Here is a 23,399-nt window from a genome sequence, read left to right on the forward strand (position 1 = left end):
CCCCCAGCTCCCTCAGCCTCTCCTCACAGGGCTCTGCTCCAGGCCCCTTCCCAGGCTTGCTGCCCTTCCTCTCAACACCTTCCAGCACCTCAACATCTCTCTTGAATTGAGCAGTCCAGAACTGGCCACAAGACTCAAGGTGTGGCCTGAGCAGTGCTGAGCACAGGGGCACAAGAACCTCCTTTGTCCTACTGGCCACACTACTCCTGATCCATTAGGGATGCCATTAGGGCTTTTAGTGCATGCTTAGATTCCAGCTTTATCAGTAAATAAAATCAAAGTTCGTTCTTTGAGCAGTACAACTCTCTGACAAAGCACTGTGTAAAGAAGGAGCAAGCAGCAGTTGCTAAATCTTCATGTTTAATAGCACAGTTTCTCTTCTGAATTGTCTGTTATTGTAGCAAATTGATTCCTGCAGGTTTTTAGCTTACAGGCTAGCTAGAAAATTGTAAGTAGTTCATGCTATTAAAACACACTCAAACAGTATCTCCCAGTTTTGTATGTCTGAAAGACTTAACAATTTCAACAGTCCAAAAAAGATTTAATTTGCTGTAATTTAAAAGCAGCTTCAAGTTACTAATAACTACCTCCATATGTCTTTGCATGCTAAGGACATGAATATATGGGCGAGCAATAACATCTCAGTTGCTGAATACATCAATCCCAAAGACCTAGAGACTTTCTAAATGAACAATGATTTCTATTGTTTTCCATTTTATGATCTTAAGGGTCTTCTCTAACCTGTGTGATCTCCAGTCACTTTGTTGTTGGTTCATACAAAGTTCCAAGAGTCTCCCTTAATGGAAGGAATTCTGCCCAGGGAGGTGGTGGAGTCACCGTCCCTGGAGGTGTTGAAGCCAAGCCTGGCTGAGGCACTTAGTGCCATGGTCTGGTTGACTGGCCAGGGCTGGGTGCTAGGTTGGACTGGAAGAGCTTGGAGGTCTCTTCCAACCTGCTTGATTTTATGATTCTATGAATTGCCAGATCTCTACTGAGCTTTCTGAAAAGCAGCTCTTGACTTGTGGATAGCCCAGACCGTGGAGTTTACAGCTTGTGAAGCTTCCTACAGACATAACCCAGCACAGCTCCTGTGCTGTTTCTGATGTTCAAGTCTGCCCCATCGCATGACACTGTAGTCAGAGGCTTATTCAGCTAGCTTGGGTTTCCCCATGTGGTAATAATTTATTGTACTGATTTTTCTAATCCTTCCAAAGAGCTCAAGAAAGACTCTGTTTTCTCCAGATGAAAGTCAAAATTAGCACTTGATGTCCACTTCCTTGCCACTTTTCCAGTAATTACTCAGAGCCCAAATGATTGTCCTCATGCTGTGTGATGCCAATTCCTGTTGCTGCATCCTGATGGGAGTTTATATAAACTCTGAAGGACAGAGATGAACGTTGGGCATATGTAATTACACCTTTAAAAACACATTATAAACCAGAATGGAAATCATCAATCTTCTTTCCATCAGAAGGAGGTAATAACCCACTGAAAATGGAAACACAAACTTGCCCAGAGATTCCAGTCTTGGAAAAAAAAAAAAAAAAGCTACAGGTCCTGGTAAAATCTCTCCTAATTTGCATGAAATCTTTTACTTTTCTGCATATTGAGCTCCAGAGAAACTCCAAATCACCAAGTCTTGGAAGGGCCCCCTTAAGCAAGTGGTTTGCACCCACAGTTATTATCTGACAACAACAGCAGCAAAGTTGGCCAAGGCAATGTTTACCAGATGTGCAGTGCATTGACACTTGCCAAAGTATGTCCTGTAATTGAGACTTTTTCCTCAGCTTACAGCTTTTCCTGCTGTTCCCAGATTGCTTCCAACAGTCCAAAGGGGGATGCTGCAGAGAAGCCAGCGGGACCGCTGTTTACGCAGGAGCCTGATGAGCCTGACAGAAGATAACAGAGTAGGTTCCTTAACAGACATGGAAATGTAAATAACAAAAGGATGATTTAGCTGTTACAAGGTTGAGGGGGGAAGAGAAAGAAAAAGGAAACTTTAATGCACTTCTGTTTACCCTGTGATCAGTTTTTATGTATCTGCTTTCCCACATTTGGAGGAGTTGGGAATCTTGAAGGGTTTGGAAAGCTTTGAAAGCTCATCATATGAAAAATACTGTTTGATTTCCACTGTGACCTGAGTAGAGATCTGCTGTGTTTGCTCTGTGGCTTACCCTCTCAGCAATGTTTTCCTCTCCCTTTTAAGAAGATGGAGAAGACAGTGGTGCACATACAGCAAAAAGTGAAGGCAGGCTGGTGGGCCAGAGGAATTTAATTTCTGAGGTAGAATCTGAGTGAAGCTGGCTTGACAACCAGCAATAGAACAAGGGGACACAGTCTCAAGTTCTGCCAGGGGAAGTATAGGCTGGATGTTAGGAGGAAGTTCTTCCCAGAGAGAGTGACTGGCATTGGAATGGGCTGCCCAGGGAGGTGGTGGAGTCTCTGTGCCTGGAGGTGTTCAAGAAAAGCCTGGATGAGACACTTGGTGCCATGGTCTGGTTGAATGGATAGGGCTGGGTGCTAGGTTGGACTGGATGACCTTGGAGGTCTCTTCCAACCTGGTTGATTCTATGATTTCCCTTTCTATCAAACTAGAGGAGACACTAAAGCATGGCAGAAGCAAGAGGGAGATGAAGAAAAGCTTTGGGGAGTACTAGGCAAGCTGGAACCAGGAGCAAGCCCTGCTTTTTGTTGATAATGATGTAACAGGGTGTGAATCTAGGCACTGGGACTTCATTAGACCTGCAAAGGGGAACCCTCTTGGGAGCATCAGCACATGGAGCTGGATGTGGGAAGGGAACCAGCTGCAGACTTGGGCATGAGTCCTGGTGTGATGTTTTCTGCAGAGGAAGGAGGGAGGTACCTGTGGTGTAGATTTATTTCTGGGGAGAGGACAGCATAGGGAGTGTCAGAGCATCTCTAGAACAGACTATTCCCCCCACTGCAAAATAGCCTCTTGGTTGTTCCTTTAAACAAAACCAAAAAGGAAAAAAATACCCCAAACCTCTGGAGTTTTATGATACCTGTGTAGCTCTCAATGTATTTCCCTCTTGTTTTGGAAGGTCATCAGCTGCACAATGCCTTTTTCAAGAGTATGATGTGCTTTGCTCTCCATCTTTTTGTGAGGAGAAAAAAAATTAGTTTTATAGCTGCAAGGAAACTAGAACTTATCCTCCAACTTCTTCACAACACGGGATCAGAAATCACTCAAGCACAGATTAGCTGAAAAGGAATAGATTAAAGCTAATGCCTCTGCGTAGACCAATAAATAAAACAACTGGCTATCATCCCAGATGAAATACTCAGATAAGTATTTTGAAAAGCACATCTACTTGGCATTTGCTGCTGTGCTGCAGCTCCAGGAGAGATTCATTAGGTTGGAAACAATGATCAGTATCTCTTTAATTTTTTATTCTCACAATCATAGATTAATCAGGTTCAAAATGCAGACTTTCTCTTCCCCATGAGATCATAGAAGCACAGAGTCATAGAATCAGGCAGGTTGGAAGAGGCCTCCAAGCTCATCCAGTTCAACCTAGCACCCAGCCCTATCCGGTCAAATAGACCATAGAATCATAGAATCAAGCAGGTCGGAAGAGGCCTCCAAGCTCATCCAGTCCAACCTATCCCCCAGCCCTAGCCAGCCAACTACTCCATGGCACTAAATGCCTCATCCAGGCTCCATGGACGGTGACTCCACCACCTCCCTGAGCAGCCCATTCCAATGCCAATCACTCTCTCTGTCATCACCTTCCTCCTCACATCCAGCCTATACTTCCCCTGGCACAGCTTGAGACTGTCCCCCCTTGTTCGGTTGCTGGTTGCCTGGGAGAAGAGCCCAACCCCACCTGGCTACAACCTCCCTTCAGACCACTGAAATGCAACTGGTTTTCCCCTCCAGATCTGTGTCCAGTGTGGCTGCTGTGCAGTGCATTGCTCAGGCCTCACAATAGCAGCTCAGAGTGAAGTTCCTCTGGAAGCATTCTTTTGGATGCTTTAGAGTTTTCGTGGGGTATGAAGAAGGAAAATATTTCCTGGAGTATTTTTTTGTCTGGATTTCTAATTTCGTAAGAAAGCAGCACTAAGGTTTATAGGCTGGATCTTAGGAGGAAGGTCTTGCCAGAGAGAGTGGTTTTTCATTGGAATGGGCTGCCCAGGGAGGTGGTGGAGTCGCCATCCCTGAAGATGTTCAAGACTGGATGGGGCTCTTAGTGTCATGATCTAGTTGCTTGTCTAGGGCTGGGTGCTAGGTTGGACTGGATGAGCTTGGAGCTCCAGATCTGTGTCCAGTGTGGCTGCTGTGCAGTGCATTGCTCAGACCTTGCAACAGCAGCTCAGAGCGAAGCTCCTCTGGAAACACTCTTTGTGATGTCACAAATCCAAAGTTTCCTTTCCTTTCTCAAATATTTAACTATTTCTCCTCCTTTTTTACCTTTTGTAACAATTTCAGCCTATAACTTTAGTTTATTCCCTTTCAAATTGTAGCAGTGCTCTCTTTTGTGAAGTTAGATCATGTCTAAAGGAAAAGAAATTCTTGGCCTTTAAAAAATAAACCCAAACAACCAAACCAGTATCCTCCTAAATTAAAAACCAAACCCACAAAACCAAAAAGCACACAAACCACAAATGAAAACTTTCCCCACCCTTTCCTGCTTCTTTGGAGCTCTGTTGTATGCAGATCTGAAGTAACTGCTTGGTTGCATCACATTGCATCCTCGGAGAAGAAAGTAAGGATGTTGGTAAATGACTCCCCTTGAAGCTGATCCGAGGCTGTGATTTTGGCTGTTCTGGCTATGTGAGTTCTTTCTACCATCCCTCAGGCAGTGTGATGATCAAAGATATGCCAGAATAGCCCAAGAATTAATTTTGACTATTTTAAATACTAAAAAGGGGGTAAAAAAAAAGGCATGACAGAACAAAGATCAATAATGACCAAGATCTGCCTGTCATGTGTTAAACCATCCATTGCCCAAGTGGTCTGCAGATCCTAGCTCATGTGCAGCCTGGGCAAGGGAAATGATTTCTTTATTTGCTTTAGATTTAGCTGTGGGGATGCAAAGTGAAGAAGGATAACAACAGGCAGATGCTGAGCTTGTTCCCACCAGCTGCTGGCTACCTTGTCTCAGAAAGGATAGATAATGGACACCTCATTAATGAGGAAAACAAGGTGTGGTTTATGCAGATGGAGTGGGTTGGCCTTGCCTGGTTATGCTAATGTGTAGGTGTGTGCTCTCTGCTCTGAGGCTATATAATGAGAGCTGAAATGATCCCATTGAATCATCTGGAGTCCATGTGGCAATCCTTTGATTGATCAGACTGATCTGTGGGGGCCTTGACCACGTTCCCATGGCAAGCTAGCAGGTTTTCTGCAACATTTAGCCTTTTGTACTATGAACAGGGAGATTTTATTCTCTTTCAGTAAGAATAACCTTTATAAGAATACAAATGAACGAAAAATCCACCACCTTAGAAGTTTTTATTCATTCTGATAGGCTCTAACCCAGTCTTTGCCAAAAGCTGCCCTAGGGGACAGAACCATCAGATTCATTCCCTGCTCCTGCCTCTGCAGACAAAAAGTGAACTCAAGCTTTATCTCCTGCTCTAACCTCTAAGTGTTTCATTTTCACCAGAGGAACTGCTGTGATTTCTCTTCGTGGTGGAATTTCTGTGCCTTAAAACTCACTGCTGGAGAACAAGGAGCAGCTGAGGGAACTGTGGTTATTTGATCTGGAGAAAAGGAGGCTCAAGGGTGATCTTACTGCTCTCTACAACTATCTGAAAGGTAGGTGTAGAGTTGATAGGTTGGACTCTATGATCCTAGAGGTCTTTTCCAACCTGGTCTGTGCTTCTGACGTGGGGGTCAGTCTCTTCTCTTGCAACAGGACAATCGGAAATGGCCTCGAGTTGAATCAGGGGAGGTTTAGGTTGGATATTAGGGAAAATTCCCTTGCCAAAAGAAGTGGTCAGGCATTGGAGCAGGCTGCCCAGGGAGGTGTTGGAGTTACCACTCCTGGAAGTGTTCAAAAAAACATCTAGAGGTGCACTGTGGAATGTGGTTTAATGGCCATGGTGGTGTTGAGTTGCCAGTTGGACTCAATGCTCTTAGAGAGCTTTTCTACACTTGATGATTCTGTGATTCTCTGATTTCCCTGGCCACATTGCAGCCTCACCAACACATGCTGAAGGGAGGCTTGGTGAGGAGCTCATCAGTGTTTCTGGAGCTCGAGTGTGATTGCACCTTTGGTTTTCTTAGCTAGAGGCTGCAGCAGACAGGATATTCCCTGCAAAATAGCAGGAACAGCAGGATGAGGATTGCTTGGCTGCACCAGGGGAAATTTAGGCTGGAGGTGAGGAGAAAGTTCTTCACTGAGAGAGTCATTGGACACTGGAATGGGCTGCCCGGGGAGGTGTAGGAGTCACTGTCCCTGGAGCTGTTCAAGGCAGGATTGGATGTGGCACTTGGTGCCATGGTCTGGCCTTGAGCTCTGTGGTAAAGGGTTGGACTTGATGATCTGTGAGGTCTCTTCCAACCTTGATGATACTGTGATGCTGTGATCTCTGACATCTGCATGGAAGGGAAGCATTTTTTCCCCTCTGACACTTAACATTGTGCTGTTTAACTACTCATTGGTGAAATTTCACAATGGAAATACCTCAAGGGTGGTTAACTGCAGAGTCAGCACATTTGCACTCTCCTTTGCTGCTGAGCCATCAAGAGGAATTTCTCCTGAATTTTTACATTTTAACATCTATAGCATTTTATTTTTTCTAAAGTAACTTGAGCTTAACTCCCTGAATTAAATCTGTTTGAAATAATCTGCACAGGCTTAGGTTTTATACACGACAAAGTGGAAATAAGTTTCTAGCACCTATTTATTCTTCTCAAAGCATCCTTTAAACTTTGCAGTAGTTCAAGTAAGTCACTCTAAATTGTCTTTCCTTTTTAAATACTTGGGTGGAAAACTCAGCTTTTTAAACTTTGAGAACTGCAAAAAAACAAACCCTGAAGAGAAATGGAAGTAACAAACTCCTGCTTCTCAAAGACGTCACAGGCACAGTAGGACACTACTGACAACAGTGCTTTATTTTTCTTTCCTTTCTTTTGAATACTTTAGAGTTTTCCTGGGGTATGAAGAAGGAAAATATTTCTTGGAGTGTTTTTTATTTGTCTGGACTTCTAATTTAATAAAAAAACAGCACTAAATATGAACAAGTTTATAGGCTGGATGTTAGGAGGAAGTTCTTGACAGAGAGAGTGATTTGCCATTTGATCTCTCCTCCCAGGCAACCACCAATAGAACAAGGGGACACAGTCTCAAGTTGTGGTGGGGGAGGTCTAGGCTGGATGTTGTTAGGAAGTTGTTGGCAGAGAGAGTGATTGGCATTGGAATGGGCTGCCCAGGGAGGTGGTGAAGTCACCATCCCTGGAGGTGTTGAAGCAAAGCCTGGATGAGGCACTTAGTGCCATGGGCTGATTGCTTCTCTAGGGCTGGGTGCTAGGTTGGACTGGCTGAGCTTGGAGGTCTCTTCCAACCTGCTTGGTTCTGTGATTCTAAGACTGAATGGGACACTTAGTGCCATGGTCTGGTTGATTGGATAGGGCTGGGTGCTCGGTTGAACTGGATGAGCTTGGAGGTCTCTTCCAACCTGGTTGATTCAGTGATAAGTGTGGTTAATATCTTCAAAGGCCACCAAAAAAAACCCAAGCAGTGAGCTATTATCACAAGAAGTTAGATGATTTTCATTATTAAATGTGTTGTGATTTCTACTGGGCTCAAGATTGAGTTTGGAGCAGAGACCAGCCAAGAACATTGACACTTTCTGAACACTGTTTATAGCTCCATCACTGTGCTTATCTCCAATTCAATAGTATCTTATTGCAGATGAATCCAGGAGGCTGGATGAAGCACTTAGTTCCATGGGTTAGTTAATTAGAAAGGTTATGTGATTGATAGGTTGAACTTGACAATCTTAGAGGTGTTTTCCAACCTGGTTAAAAAGAAAAAAAAATAATAAAAGAAGCTTTGGGATGTCTAATAGGAACTGGGATCTTTAAGAGGGCTTAGGACAGCTAAAGGCTGGATGTTAGGAAGAAGTTCTTCATGGAAAGAGTGATTGGCATTGGAATGGGCTGCCCAGAGAGGTGGCGGAGTCACTGTCCCTAGAGGTGTTGAAAAGGAGGTTGGATGAGGCACTTAGTGCCAAGGTTTAGTTAATTAGAAGGGTTAGGTGCTAGGTTGAACTCTATGATCTTAGAGGTCATTTCCAACCTGGCTGATTCTGTAATTATGCTCCACAATAAAGCTACTTGAAGAACAATTCACGATGAGCTCAAGCAGGCTGCCTTACAGCTGTCTTTTTCCTTTTAACTTTTCATTCCTATTTTTTTGCACCTTGTTTTTATAACTCTTCTATAAAAAACCCAACTTGTTTCTGGTTTCTGAAATCATTTTTCCATAACTGAAGCCTGGGAAAGTGAAAAAATAAACTACTTAACTATTATGAGCATTTGAATGAAGGAAAAGAGACACTCAGTGGAAGAAGGACTGCCTGATGCTGTTACTGATAGCCACACAGTACTTTATTGTGTTTTGTTCATGTTTAGGAGATATAATGTGGAGTTTGGAGCACTTGGAGACTTCCTCAAGTTACAGCACATCCCTCTCCTACCTTGAGTTTGCTGAGCATTCATCTGGGTGTGAAGGTTTAATCACCTGTCCCGCAGGGATGCTGCCATATGCATGTGTGTCTGCAGCCATTTGAGCAGAGCTTTCCAACCTGGAAAATCCATCTTCCACTCAGCTGTGTGTTTTAGCATCCTGGTGTGGCAAGGAAAATAAGATACTGTGTGGGAGGAGGAAGTTCTTCACCATGGGAATGGTGAGAGCCTGGAATGGGTTGCCCAAAGAGGTGGTTGAAGCCTCATCCCTGGAGGTGTTTAAGGCCAGGCTGGATGTGACTCTGGCCAGCCTGCTCTAGGGTAGGGTGTCCCTGCCCATGGCAGGGGGTTGGAACTGGCTGATCTCTGTGATCCCTTCCAACCATGATTGATTCTATGATTCTATGTGTGTGTGCAGGGAGATGTGAGGGCAGAGTTCAGAGTGCAGCTCACTCAAGAAATTTTGCTGGCTGAATAGTGACCAAGTTTATTTTGCTACCAAGACATTGATCCCAGAGAGGCTGTGGAGTTCCCTTCTCTGGAGACTTTCAAGGCCTGCCTGGATGTGTTCCTGTGTGACCTGAGCTAGGTTGTATGGTCCTGCCCTGGCAGGGGGTTTGGACTCAATGATCTCTTTGGGTCCCTTCCAACCCCTGTGAACCTGTGACATTAGGAAAAGGTTTTTCATGGACAGAGTGGTCAGGGCCTGGAATGAGCTGCCCAGGGAGATGGTGGAGTCCCCCAGCCTGGATGTGTTTAAGGGTGGTTTGGATGTGGTGCTTAGGGCTATGGTTTAAGGTGAATCTTATCGAGTTCTAGGTTGGACTTGGTGATCCCGAGGGGCTTTTCCAGCCTGGATGTTTCTGTGGTCCTCTGATCTTGATGGGTCCTACTCAACTGACCCTGATGGGTCCTACTAATTAAAGTTTACATTCTTTTGTTTTTCCTAAGGGAAAAAAAAATGAGCACATTTTATATTAAAGGTAACTTAAATGGCATCCCAAGTGTTACCTCCTGTCATAAAGTCCAAGTGTGCACAACCAGCACTTTTTCCATGCCTGAACTGGAATGTCTTCACCTAAGGCAAATTGTTTCCACACACATTTGTGTCAGTTTAGCATTCATTTGGCCAGAGAAGTTTAGGTAATGAATTTTACAACATGTGGGTGAAAGGTAACACCTAAAATAGCTGGAGCAAAAATTTTTAAGACACCCCCACCCCGATGTGACTCTGAAGTTATCTTAATGCCTTAAAGATCCATTTTCTAGTAAATACTCTAAGCAAGTCTATTAATAAGTAGCTGAGATTTATCCCAGCTCTTCCCATTCCTTGCTTTTAGGCAGCAGTGTTCATAAATGTGAGTCTGAGTCCACGGATGAGATTTTTATCCCCACCCCCACCCAAGCATGGATTTCCCTTCTTGGTTTCACAAAGAGTTTAGAAGCAGATATTTTTCCTTTCGGCTTACCAAGGGATTAATAACATCAAACTTGGCAAGGAAATTGCCGTCTGTGAACTGCAGTGAATAGTGCTTGATGCAATCCAGATAGCGCAGAGCCCTGTGCAAGCTGTGCCTTCTGCAGCACCTAAGACCTAGGAATGGTTTAGTGGCCTCTGCCAGTAAAGAGGAGACAGTTTTGCTCTGCAGGCACAAAGGGTAGGGCTGAGGGGTGTGTTTCCCCCTGCTTTGGGGAAGGTATGTTTAACACTGAGAAAATAGGACTTCAAATAGAGTTCTAGTCTGGAAAAGAAAATCAGTTGGAAGAGTACAAAATTTGGACTTTGGTTTGGCTTGTTTTTCCTTTCCTTTTTTCCCTTTCATTTTCTCCTTTCCTTTTTTCCTTTCATTTTCTCCTTTCCTTTTTTCCTTTCCTTTTTATTGCCTTTCTTTTTTTCCCTTTCATTTTCTCCTTTCCTTTTTTTCCTTTCCTTTTTTTCCTTTCCTTTTTCCCCTTTTCTTCTTTTCCTTTCCTTCTTTTCCTTTCCTTTTTTCCTTTCCTTTTTTCCTTTCCTTTTTTTCCTTTCCTTTTTTTCCTTTCCTTTTTTTCCTTTCCTTTTTTTCCCTTTCCTTTTTTCCCCTTTCCTTTTTTTCCTTTCCTTTTTTTCCTTTCCTTTTTTTCCTTTCCTTTTTTTCTCCCCCTCACCCCTCCCCCTTTCCCTTCTTCTCTACCCCCCACCCTCCTCTCTCCTTTCTCCCCTTCCTCCTCCTTCTTCCCCTTCTCCCTTCTCCCCTCTTGCTCCCCCCTTTCTTCCCCCTCCTCCCCTTTTCTCCTCCTCCCCCCTCTCCCCTCTCTTCTCTCTCTCCCTTCTTCTCTCTCTCCCCTCTTCTCTCTCTCCCCCCTCCCTTCTCTACCCCCTGTCCCCCCTCCCCCTTCCCTCTCCCTTCTCCTTTCCCCTTTCTTTTCTGTTCTTGGGCTGTTTTGCTGGGGCTGGTGATGCTCGTAAGGACTTTTGTTTGGTTTGGGTTTTTTTTAGTTGGTTGCTTGGTGAGTTTTTATGGCTTGGTTTTGTTTTTTTGGGGGGGAGAGGTTGTTGTATTGTTTTTTTTTTTTTCTGGGTTGAGTTTTTGTTTTTATGCCTTGCAAATGTGTGTTTGCTCTGGACTGAAGCGAATCAAATCTCTGTGTCTGCCATGCCCTTTTGCATGAAAATGAAGTTAGCAGTTTGGGACTGAGCCTGCAGTGGCAGCAAATCATCAGCAGACAAAATCCAGAGCTGGGCAAGTTCTAGAAGGATCCAACTCGTGCTTTGCTTGCAAGCAGTCTTGAGAGAGGAGTGGGGACTGAAGCTGTCACCATGCTTTATAGCAAAATGTCAGTGTGAAGTGTGAGGGCAGAGCATGAGTTTGAGCTTCACTGCCTTCTACTCCCCTGGAAATGCAGTCCCAGAGTGGAGGGGCTGCTGCCTTCCACAGGCATGCTGCTCAGAAGTGTATGTCTTTGTAGCCCCAAACACTTCCTCAGCTGGGATGTAAGAGGGTTGCCTGCCATACTGTGCTCATCTAATATCTCTGTCATCTAAAGGTTGACATTACTTTTGCTGTATGTACTGTATCACTTTTTGGTGGCTCTTTTGATTCCAGATGCCTAAGTATCTGCACTTCCTTGGCTGCACAGGAATGATGTGCATGATCACTTGAGTCTGATCCAAGGAGCTCGAGCACTGCTTTGTAGATCATTTGTACAAGCCAGTGTCTGTAAAATTTCTTTCTTCATTCTCAAGACAGGGAATGGATCAGGTACTTAGGTCTGGGTTTACATTTTCCTGGTGCTTAGCTTTGGTTAATACAGGTGTGTACATCCATCTCATCACAGCAAACTCTGCTCAGAGTGCTTGGGGAGTGAGTATGAACCACTATATAATGCAGTTGTGATCTCCCCTCCAGAGGCTGATGTTAAATCTCTGCCTAGAAAGCAAAGATGTTGCTATGTAAAAAGAGTTTGGTGTCTTTTTACTATGGAATTGCAGAATGTCAGGGGCTGGAAGGGACCTCAAAAGCTCACCCAGTCCACGCCCCCCCTGCCAGAGCAGGATCACCTATACCAGGTCACACAGGAATCTGTCCAGGTGAGTTCTGAGTTTCTCCGGAGAGGGAGACTCCTCAACTCCCCTGGGCAGCCTACTCCAGTGCTCTGTCACCCTCACAGGGGAAGAAATTCCTCCTCATGTTTACATGAAACTTCCTATGCCTCATCTTCCACCCCTTGTCCCTTGTGCTGTCACTGGGCATCCCCCAGCAGAGCCTGGCTCCAGCCTCCCGGCACTCACCCTACACATATTGATAACCACTGATGAGGTCACCTCTCAGCCTCCCCTTCTCCCAGCAGCACAGCCCCAGCTCCCTCAGGCTCTCCTCCTAACAGAGCTGTTCCATTCCCTTCAGCATCTTTGTGGCTCTGTGCTGGACTCTCTTAAGCAGTTCTGTGCCCCTCTTTGAACTGGGGGGCCCAGAACTGAACACAGCTCTCCAGCTGTAGCCTCAGCAGGGCAGATTAGAGAGGCAGGAGAACCTCTCTCGCCCTACTAACCACAGCCCTTCTAATGCACCCCAGTGAGCACATTTCTGTGAGCACGTTGCTCAAACACCTTTGAACAGAAGCTGCCAGCTGTGTGTTTTGCTGATAGAACCCAACTCTCTGAAATGTGTGCACTGGCATGAGCTGCCCAGGGAGGTGTTGGAATCACCCACCCTGGATGTGTTTAAGGGGTGGTGCTTAGGGATATGGTTTAAGGTGAATCCTGTAGAGTAGGGTTAGAGTTGCACTTGGTGATCCTGAGGGGCTTTGCCAGCCTGGACGTTCCTGTGAGTCTGTGTTAATCTGCTAAGGACCATCTCCTTCACTCATGTGCACAACATAGAGAAAAAAAAAGACAAGAGAAAGGGGGGGAAAAAAACCCAAAAGTAGTAAAATCAGCCAGACAAAGAGAAGGCAAAAAACCAAACCAGGAGACATGTTCCAGTTGTATCACTTAATAAAGCAGAGCTATCCACAGATGCAGAAAAGGGAATGCACCAGATTCTTTTTTTTACAGGCTTTGGAGAATTCTGCTGTAATTTGCCAAGAGGTTTTGTAGGTTTATGTTTACAGGCACTCATCTGGTCACTGAAACACGTAGGCGCCTTGGCAGCAGGTACACCGCATGAGGCACATCTTCCCCCGAGCTTTGTGCCTGCTCTCCTTAATAAATGTTAGCAGCAGCTCTATCTATGGCTACCTGCTGCACTTTCTGAACATCCTAGATGGCATGGGGGAGGCTTTAGTTAGGTTTTTTTTCTACAGAGGAGTCAGATGTATGCTTCATGTTGTAGTAAAACAGAAAGGAAAAGTGCCCCTTGATTGTATGCTTAGAGAAGTAAGAATTGGAGGATGTTAAGATCTGGAACATAGGCTGAGGGAGCTGGGGCTGTTCTGCCTGAAGAAAAGAAGGCTCCAGGGAGACTTAAGAGCAGCTCTGCCAGTACCTAAAGGGAGCTACAAGAAGGCTGCAGAGGAGCTGTTTGCAGAGGCCTACAGTGATAGCACAAAGGGCAGTGGTTTGAAGTTAGGAAGGAGCACATTCAAGTTGGATGTTAGGAACAACTACCTGAAGGGAGGCTGTAGCCAGGTGGGGTTGGTCTCTTCTCCCAGACAACCAGCAACAGAACAAGGGGACACAGTCTCAAGTTGTGCCAGGGGAGGTCTGGGTGATAGGTTGGATTGGATGAGCTTGGAGGCTTCTTCCAACCTGGTGGATTCTATGATTCTGCTTCTACCTCCCTTGCCAATCCTCCCAGCTCACCTTGCACGTAAGGCAGACTCTGGGACAAGGTAGATGGGGTGGAAAGTGGGAGGGTGGTTGGGAGCCCCTCCTGGGGACTCTGATTTCTGGGAGGGCTGCTGTGTTTCTGTATTGCCTTTAACTTGTCTATTTCTGCATATAGCTGAAAATATTTCTGTATATTGTGTGTATATCTGCTTAAAATTGTGCTAAGCTATATTTATAGTTTCATCCCTCAACTTCCAGCTGGCTGACTCTAGTCTGGGTGATTTCCTTGGTGGGGGGAGGGAAATGGGTAACTCCCAAACCATCACAAGAAGGAATCTGGTAATGAAGGAGGGGAGAGAAGATGGGAGCGAGCAGCTCAGCGTTGGCATGGATTAGGTTTGCTCTGGCAGAGTCCAGCAGCATGACGTCTCCTTGCATCACAGGTGTTTTCCCAAAGCATCTGGGCTGCCTAGACAAGATGTAATGGCAGCAGCCCCTCCATGTGCTCCCCTCTGCTGGACCAGGGCCAGAGTTTTGCTTAACCACAAGATAATTCAGCCAGAAAGAGCCGAAACCAAGCACGTTGCACTGCTGCAGTCTCAAGTGCTTTCAGTTACTAAAGTGATTCTTGGGGCCAAGATTATTCTGATTTAGGCTGTCAGGGTTCATTCTGTCATCACAGAAGACATCATCCCAAAGCTCAAGTCCAAGGTAGAAAGAGAAGATCCAGAGTCTGCTCTGAGCTTTGGATGAATCACTTTTCTCTTTAATGACAGCTAAGCTCTTGCCTCTCTCATCCTGCTTAGGTCAGATCTGCTGGGAGTGTGACCCTCTGGGCTAGGGGACATCTTTGGCAGAGCCTGCTGTTGGTCAGTGTTCATATTGCTTGGGTCTGCCTGACCACTGCAATAGCAATCACAAAGAGATTAACAAACAGCACATAAAGCTGAGGAGAGTGATGGGAATTGTTGCTGTAAATGTCTCTGAAACCCTTGCACACAAATTTGTGTGGAAGCTTGTCTTATGCTGGGAATACTATCTGTGAGCTGTAGAAGAAATATGAACACACTGAGATAGTAATGAGGTTGCCATGTTTTAGCTGAAAGAAGCACTTTTTGTTTTGCTTGTTGCTCAGGAAGCTGGAAACAAAGCAAAAGCCTCTGCTCTGCCCATTTGCAAACCCTGACAGCAGTGGGTGGTTTCTGGATCACCTCCAGAAATCACATCAATCAACAGTACCTGCCTGTGCATGGGGGTTTAATTTGATTCGTGCTGGAGAGCTGGGTTAGTGGTGACAGCACAGTGTATCAGTTATCTGCAACTCATGATCTGATGTTGAAACAATCTTGCATGAGTCCCAGCATGGTTATGTTCTGTGAAATGCTCACAGCCCAATGTCTTTCATTAATACACTGAGGGTAGACCTCATGGCTGGCTACAACTACCTGAAGGGACATTGTAGAGAGGCTGGTGCTGATCTCTTCTCACAGGTAACTGGAAATGGAACAAGAGGGAATGGCCTCAAATTGAGGCTGAGGAGGTTTAGATTGGACATTAGGAAGAAGTTTTTCATGGAGAAGAGTGGTCAGGGACTGGAATGAGCTGCCCAGGGAGGTGGTGGAGTCACCCAGCCTGGGTGTGTTTAAGGGTGGTTTGGATGTGGTGTTAGGGCTATGGTTTAGGAAGAGTATTGTAGAGTAGGGTTCTAGATTGGACTTGGTGCTGCTGAGGGGCTTTGCCAACCTGCATGTTTCTGTGATTCTGTTTACAGCCAAGGCAGGGATGGTTTGGGACCTAACCTTTTGTGAAGCCTGCAGGCAATCACATGGGCTGAGAAGAATGGAGGCTGGTAGAGAGAAGGCATTTGTAGGAAGTCCATGTGGATGTGTCCAGGGGGTTGGATGTTTTGTGAAAAATTGTTCTCCTGTGACCCTCAAAGAGGAAATTAGACAATGGAAATGAATCGCTGCCACCATTGGGACTCTTTAGCCCATGCTTATGTACAACCATAGAATCAGCCAGGTTGGAAGAGACCTCCAAGATCATCCAGCCCAACCTAGCACCCAAACCTATCAACCAGACCATGGCACTAAGTGCCCCAGCCAGGCTTGGCTTCAACACCTCTAGGCACAGTGACTCCACCACCTCCCTAGGCAGCCCATTCCAATGCCAATCACTCTCTCTGACAACAACTTCCTCCTAACATCCAGCTTATACCTCCACCAGCACAACTTATAGACTGTGTCCCCTTGTTGGTTGTCTGGGAGAAGAGCCCAACCCCACCTGGCTACAGCCTCCCTGCAGGCAGCTGCAGGCAGCAATGAGCTCTGCCCTGAGCCTCCTCTGTTGCAGGCTGCACACCCCCAGCTCCCTCAGCCTCTCCTCACAGGGCTCTGCTCCAGGCCCCTCCCCAGCTTTGTCACCTTTCTCTGGGCACATTCCAGTATCTCAACATCTCTCTTGAATTGACAAACTCACCCAAGTCACAGAGAGAGCAAAGGCATTGTTTAGCAGGAGTTCATTTTAACCCAAGTGTTCCTGGCAGTTTATACAGGGGGTGATGGGAAGCTGCTGACATTAGTTGAAGGGTTTCATTTGTCCCATAGGAGCTCTGCTGTTGCAGGTAGGCTACACAATGCACATTCTGCCAGCAGCTCAGTGCCCCAAGCCTGAACAAGGTCAAGGAGACCCTTTGTAGGGGATAATGACACAAAGCTGCTCTACCCAGCAGCAGAGCTGGGATGAATCCAACCAAGCAACACCAGCAGATCTTGACCACGCTCTGTGGTCTATAAAAAGTCATTTAGGAGTTACCCTCTTCTGTTTTTAATGGTTTTAGAAGTCTGTACAGTTAATTAGGCCCAGAAACTGAAAATACATGTGAAATGTTACCCTGTGAAGTTGCCCTGCTGGCTTCAGAGGAGTGGTTTTGTCAGGAAAGATGATAGCAGTGCACATGCTTCTATGGTTAGAGCTTTCAGCTTTAATGAATCATGTATGGCAGCCCTGCAGTGATAGTGAATTCCATGTCATTACTTGTTCATTGAGTTATGGATAACATAATTGCAGGGTCAAGAGCAAAGGGTGGGTTGATATTAGTTTCAGCCCTTTGAATTCTGCTTTGTGACCCTAAAACAAAAAGCTGAGGTCTAGATGTAAGCAGGAGAACAAAGGACAAAGTAAAAACTCCTGCATATGTACTATGATAACATTTTGTATGTTCCTTGAGAGCTACCAGTTAGGTCAGCAGCTTCCCTCTGCTCTATCTTGCAGCCCCCAGACGATGCTGTCCGAAAGAGCTCCGTAGGGTCGATGAGGCAGCACAGCTTTGTCTTGGAATGGTTGGCTAGAAGAAAAACTAAAGGAGGGCAGGTAAGCATGCATCTCTCTTTAAAGTGACAAAAAGCCAGTCCATGCAGGAAACTGGAGTAAATTCTCCTGCAGTTTTACCAAGTGTCACTCAAGCAACTAGCAGCTTGGAGGACAAGGCACTGTGGGAGCTCTTCTCCCTAGGCATGAAACAAGTGAAGAGCTGTAGAGCTGGCAATGCAAGGTTCTCTGTGCAGTCATCAGCTTAGCTGCTGCTGGGGAAATATCCTCTGTGCTTTGGCATCTGGCCCCTGAGGTTGCTGGCCAAGTGTGAGGTGATTTACCACTGGAGTGAGGCTGTTTGCCAGACAGCTAAGCCCCTCCAAACTGAGCTCAGACTTTCTGACGTCTCCCGCTTCGGCCTTAGGTGCAGCTTAGAGCTGCAGCTAAGAGCTGCAACTGGGATTTCATCAGAGGATCCAGGAATGGCAAATGGAATATGGAGAGTGTAGCTGGTACCCAGGGTGAGGTGTGCAGTGCCCTGGCATCTGTTCTGCCTGACTCCTGCCCAGGAGTGCGACATGGTACATGCAGCACCTGCAATGCCCTCTGTACTCTCAGGTAATTAAGCTAAGACTAATTGCTGGCTAATCTGCAAGGTGATTGAAGGCACAACATTGTTCTCTGTGGTATTGGGAAGAAAAAATTCTTCTCATGGAGTGTTCATCATAGATTGCTAGGTTGGAACACTGAATAGGCTGAACGTGGGGGTTGTGTTGACAGAACACTGGAGCAGGCTGCCCCGGGGGGTTGTGGAGTCTCCTTCTCTGAAGATGTTCAAAGCCCATCTAGGTGCCTTCCTGTGTGATCTGGTCCAGGTTATCCTGCTCTGGCAGGGAGATTGGACTGGATGAGTTTTCAACATCCCTTCCAGCCCCTGACATTCTGTTCTGTGAAGAGAACACAAGAATCATCTGGTCCAACCTGCCTAGGTAATAGCGTAGTTGAAATGACCCTGGCCCAGCATCTGGCAAGCTGAGTCTTAAAACTGTCCAGTGTAGGGGAACCCATTTCTTCTGGGAGATGACTCCAATGTCTAACCTTCCTCACAGTGAAACATTTTCTTTTGGATTCTGATGGGAATCTCCCCAGGGATAGCTTGTACCTACTACCCCTTGTCTTTTCCATGGAACTACTTATTAAAAGAGAGTCTCCATTTTCTTGGTAGCCACCCTTTATGTGCTGGGCAATAAAGTCAACAGGAATAGTCTCCCCTAAGCCTTCTCTTCTCAAGGTTGAACAAACCCAGTTCTTCCAGCCTTTGTTCACGTGGCAGGGCATCCAGTCCTCAGGCTATTAATCCAAAGTCATGTGGACATACATGTGTATAGATTGATAGCAAATTTGGGAGATTACTGCACCTTCCACAATGACTTGTTGGGATGATGAGGCTTAGTGGTTGCACTCAATGATCTCAAAGGTATTTTCCAGCTGAAACAATTCTGCAGTCATTTTGTAGAAGTAAGGAAAAAGGGGAAATCAAAGCAATCTCCCTTCCTTTTAAAGAAAACCAGGCACATAATCATACCTTTTCTTCTCAAAGCTCTGTCTTGTTTGAAATGAGCATGCAAAGCCAGCTGCAGAGTGCTCCTTTTCTCTTTCCAAAAGGAAGAGTTGGCACTCCTGGGATTTCAGCCTGTGCTAAGGCTATTAGAAGAGTGAGGTTTAAATCACAGAGCCACTAATGTGCTCCAATCTGCCAGGCAGCTTTACCGTCCCAGTGGATGTTTAGCAGCTTACAACTGAGAATTAACATGATACGGCTTCTTCTGTTCTTCCCATCATTTATGTGTGGCTTCTTTTGTTAGCCCTGCCACTTGTCAAAGCAGCAGGTAGTATTACTCTCCATCTTATGAGCCAGGATTTGGCTCTGGGCATGCATTTTAATTCTCAGCACCTCTGGAAGCTTGCAAAGCATGCTGCTGTAAACCCTCGCTCCTACGTTGTGGTAGACTGCAGGCATGCACTAGAAACATGCTAGTGGGAATTGCTTCTGCTGTCCTTCCTGGGAGGGGTAGGGGAGAGATTTGAAAAGAGGAGGCTCAGGGGTCCAGAGAAGGGCAACAAAGCTGGGGAGGGGCCTGGAGAACAGCCCTGTGAAGAGAGGCTGAGGGAGCTTGGGTTGTTTAGCCTGGAGAAGAGGAGGCTCAGGGCAGAGCTCATTACTGTCTACGACTACCTGCAGGGAGGCTGTATCCAAGTGGGGTTGGTCTCTTCTGCCAGGCAACCAGCAACAGAACAAGGGGACACAGTCTCAAGTTGTGCTGGGGGAGGTCTAGGCTGGATGTTAGGAGGAAGCTGTTGCCAGAGAGAGTGATTGGCATTGGAGTGGGCTGCTCAGGGAGGTGGTGGAGTTGCCATCCCTGGAGGTGTTCAGGCAAAGCCTGTATGGGGCACTCAGTGGTTGACTGGCCAGAGCTGGGTGCTAGGTTGGCCTGGATGATCTTGGAGCTCTCTTCCAACCTGGCTGATTCTATGATTCTATCAAAAATAGCTCACAAGAGGTGAGCTGCTGAGGAGTGGTACACCTCCTGCCAGGGACACAGCAGCAGTGGTGCTGATAGTGCTTCAGTGCTGGAGGGGCCACAGGGGAGCTACCTTCACCTTGTGCCAAGGGAAAATAAAATAAATGACTCTCTTGTTCTGAATTACTTTTGCTGCCCCAGAGGAGGAAGGGTTTATGGCTAGCCTGAAGGGATAAGCTTTCAGCTCGGTGGGGGAACTGCCATGAATCTCTCTATCTGGAACGCGGGTGGCTGCAGCAGAGCAAGAGCCACGTGTGCCTGCGTGGGGCTCCTAACTGGAAACAATCTGTGGTACAAGCTTTTGTCTTGAGGTTTTGAAAAGGATTCACACCAGTGGCAGCACAGGGAGCTAATCTGAGCTGCATTATCTGGGGCTGTGACTGAATCTGACCCCGGTGTGTTTTGCTTCCAAGCAGGACAGGCGCAGGAATGATTAAGTACCCAAAGTTCTGGTGGATTCTGTTTCGAATGAAACATGCTGCTTCTACCTACTGCCTTCCCTGCCTCGCTCTGCAGGCACAGCACTCACACTCCAGGAAAAATGGGGCTTGTAACTGCACTGGGAAGCAGGATGGTTGTGATTCTAAACATGAGTTGATTCATTACATCAGTTTTTAGTCAATAAATAAATGGAGCTATCAGAATCTCTTCTGGTGAGGGATGGCAGCAAGATTATGGTTTACACTACACATGTAATGTGTGTGTGCATGAGGCACAGGCTCAAGTTGTGCCAGGGGAGGTCTAGGCTGGAGGTTAGGAGGAAGTTGTTGGCAGAGAGAGTGATTGGCATTGGGATGGGCTGCCCAGGGAGGTGGTGGAGTGGCCATGGCTGGAGGTGTTGGAGCCAAGCCTGGCTGGGGCACTTAGTGCCATGGTCTGGTTGATTGGCCAGGGCTGGGTGCTAGGTTGGACTGGATGATCTTGGAGCTCTCTTCCAACCTGGTTGGTTCTATGATTCTATGATCTTCAACTAGGTGAGGTTGCTCAGAACCCTATCCAGTCTAACCTGGGATGCTTCCAGGGATGGGGCTACTCTGGGAAATTTGTTCCTGTGCTTCATCACTGTAACTGTAAAAAATGTCTTCCTTCTATCTAGGCTAACTCTCCTCTTTTTTAGTTTAAAACCACTTCCCCTTCTGCTCTCAGAATAGGCCCTACTAAAGTGTCTGATCCCGTATTTCTTATGGGCCCCCTTGAAGGCTGCAATAAGGACTCCCCAGAGCCTTCTCTTCTTCAAGCTGAGAGGTCTCCCCAGAGCCTTCTCTTCTCCAGGCTGAAAGGCCTCCCCAGAGCCTTCTCTTCTTCACTCATCTTACGTTCCATAGTTTTAGTTGTAATTATGTCAGCAGCCAGGAGTCTCTCTGCAAGGAATCTAAAGGAAGCACAGAAATACTGAGCAATTAAACAGGTGTTTGCTTGGTTGGTTGTTTTTCCTAGCACAAATCAAATTATATTTAAAGGCAAATTAACAAACAAACAGAAAAACCCAAATAAACACCAAAGGAAAAAAAACCAAACCAAATCACTTCCTTTACAGAAACAAGAACAATCCAAAGACAGATTATTTGGTTGTACTTTTTTATTGTCCAGTGAATTTGTGCTTTTTCTTGTTGTCCAGTGAATTTGTGCTGGTTTATTGTCCAGTGAATTTGTGCTGGTTTATTATCCACTGAATCTGTGCTTTTTTATTGTCCACTGAATCTGTGCTGTTTTATTGTCCAGTGAATCTGTGCTGGTTTATTGTCCAGTGAATTTGTGCTGGTTTATTGTCCAGTGAAGTTGTGTTGTTTTATTATCCACTGAATCTGTGCATTTTTATTGTCCAGTGAATCTGTGCTTTTTTATTGTCCAGTGAATCTGTGCTGGTTTATTGTCCAGTGAACTTGTGCTGTTTTATTGTCCAGTGAACTTGTGCTGTTTTATTGTCCAGTGAAACTGTGCTTTTTTATTGTCCACTGAACTTGTGCTGGTTTATTGTCCAGTGAATCTGTGCTGTTTTATTGTCCAGTGAATCTGTGCTGTTTTATTGTCCAGTGAATCTGTGCTGTTTTATTGTCCACTGAATCTGTGCTGTTTTATTGTCCAGTGAATCTGTGCTGTTTTATTGTCCAGTGAATCTGTGCTGGTTTATTGTCCAGTGAATCTGTGCTTTTTTATTGTCCACTGAATCTGTGCTTTTTTTGTTGTCCACTGAACTTGTGCTTTTTTTATTGTCTGGTGAATTTGTGTCCTGTTGGTTTGTAGCAAGAAGGGAATCGGTGTTAGAATCATGACTTGAGTGATCAAACAAGAATGCCTGGAAAGGTTCTTTGGCAGAGATCAGGCTACACAGGAACTCAGCCTGTGTACAGTGAAAATACTCTACAGATGTATAAATTACACAGGCTGGGACAGTGTTGGTCAAAACCTTCTATACTGGAGCCGTGTGGGAAAGGAAGTGTAGACATCATCAACTGACCGACTTCAGCTAAAATCAAGCAGTCTAGAAGTTGCCTAAAACCACATCTGCAGGAGTGCACACAGAGCATTTTGTAAGCAGTTACAGTAAGTAGATGTTCAAACAGGGAGCCACCAAAGGATTTTAACCAGTTGGCTCTGCTGGTAAAGCTTCCTTATCATTTTAAATCAAATTAGAGCCCTTAAAGCAAGCAGTGAATTAAGCCAACCAGACAGCCAAAGCCAGGCTGTGTTTTAGTACAGAAAGTAGCTTGTAATCAAGTGTGGATTGTTACAGTCCTGCACAGTCACAGCTGCAAACAAACTTCATCAAACAAGAAGCCAAATTCCTAATTATTGGCACAAAAGGCCAAATCAGAATCATTTGATTTATTGAATAATTCTAGCTAAGGGCAGAGGCTTTTCAGCTGGGATGTAGCTGTGGTAATGTACACTAGAGCTCAGTATGGCTTCCTGCAGAGTCAGCCTGGGAAAAAACACACTTCAGGATGCAGGGACTGTTTCACTGGGAAAATGCTTCACATGTTGTGAAGCTTTAGTGTTCACATTGTTAATGCACCCTCAAATGAAACGTTTGTTCAGCTGGAAGTGGAACAGATGCGAGAGACACTGAGTGTTTGGAGTTGGGTTCTGATTCTTTCAGAGTATGAAACCCCAGCTTAAAGAGTGTCTTGAAGCATCTAGTATGAGACAACTTAGGTCTGGTTTTTGCAGTGTATGTGTTTTCAAGATGAAGTCCAGGTTTTCTAATCAAGCAGTTGGAAAATATGAAACACAGCAGTGAAAAAAAGCATCAGTTTTCCAATTGGTTTTTCTGGCCAGATGTAACTTGCCCTCCCCTTCCAGGCTCCTTCCATCCCCCCTGCAGGTACCAGTCCGTGTGGCACTGCCCACCCCAGCAGTACCAGTGTATCCAGCAGTATTGACACTGCTGTCCGTGCCCTCTGCCACCTTGGCTTCTCCGTTTGTGCGAGTGCAGCCCAGACAGCAGCCCTGTGCTGGGCTGCAGCAAGAGCAGTGTGGGCAGCAGGGCAAGGGAGGGGATTCTGCCCCTTGGTTCTGCTCTTCTCAGACCCCACCTGCAGTCCTGGCTGCAGTTCTGGAGCCCCCAGCACAAGAAGGACCTGAAAATGTTTGAGCC

The sequence above is a fragment of the Pogoniulus pusillus genome, chromosome 24 (assembly GCF_015220805.1).
Source record: "Pogoniulus pusillus isolate bPogPus1 chromosome 24, bPogPus1.pri, whole genome shotgun sequence".
Lineage (NCBI taxonomy): Eukaryota > Metazoa > Chordata > Aves > Piciformes > Lybiidae > Pogoniulus > Pogoniulus pusillus.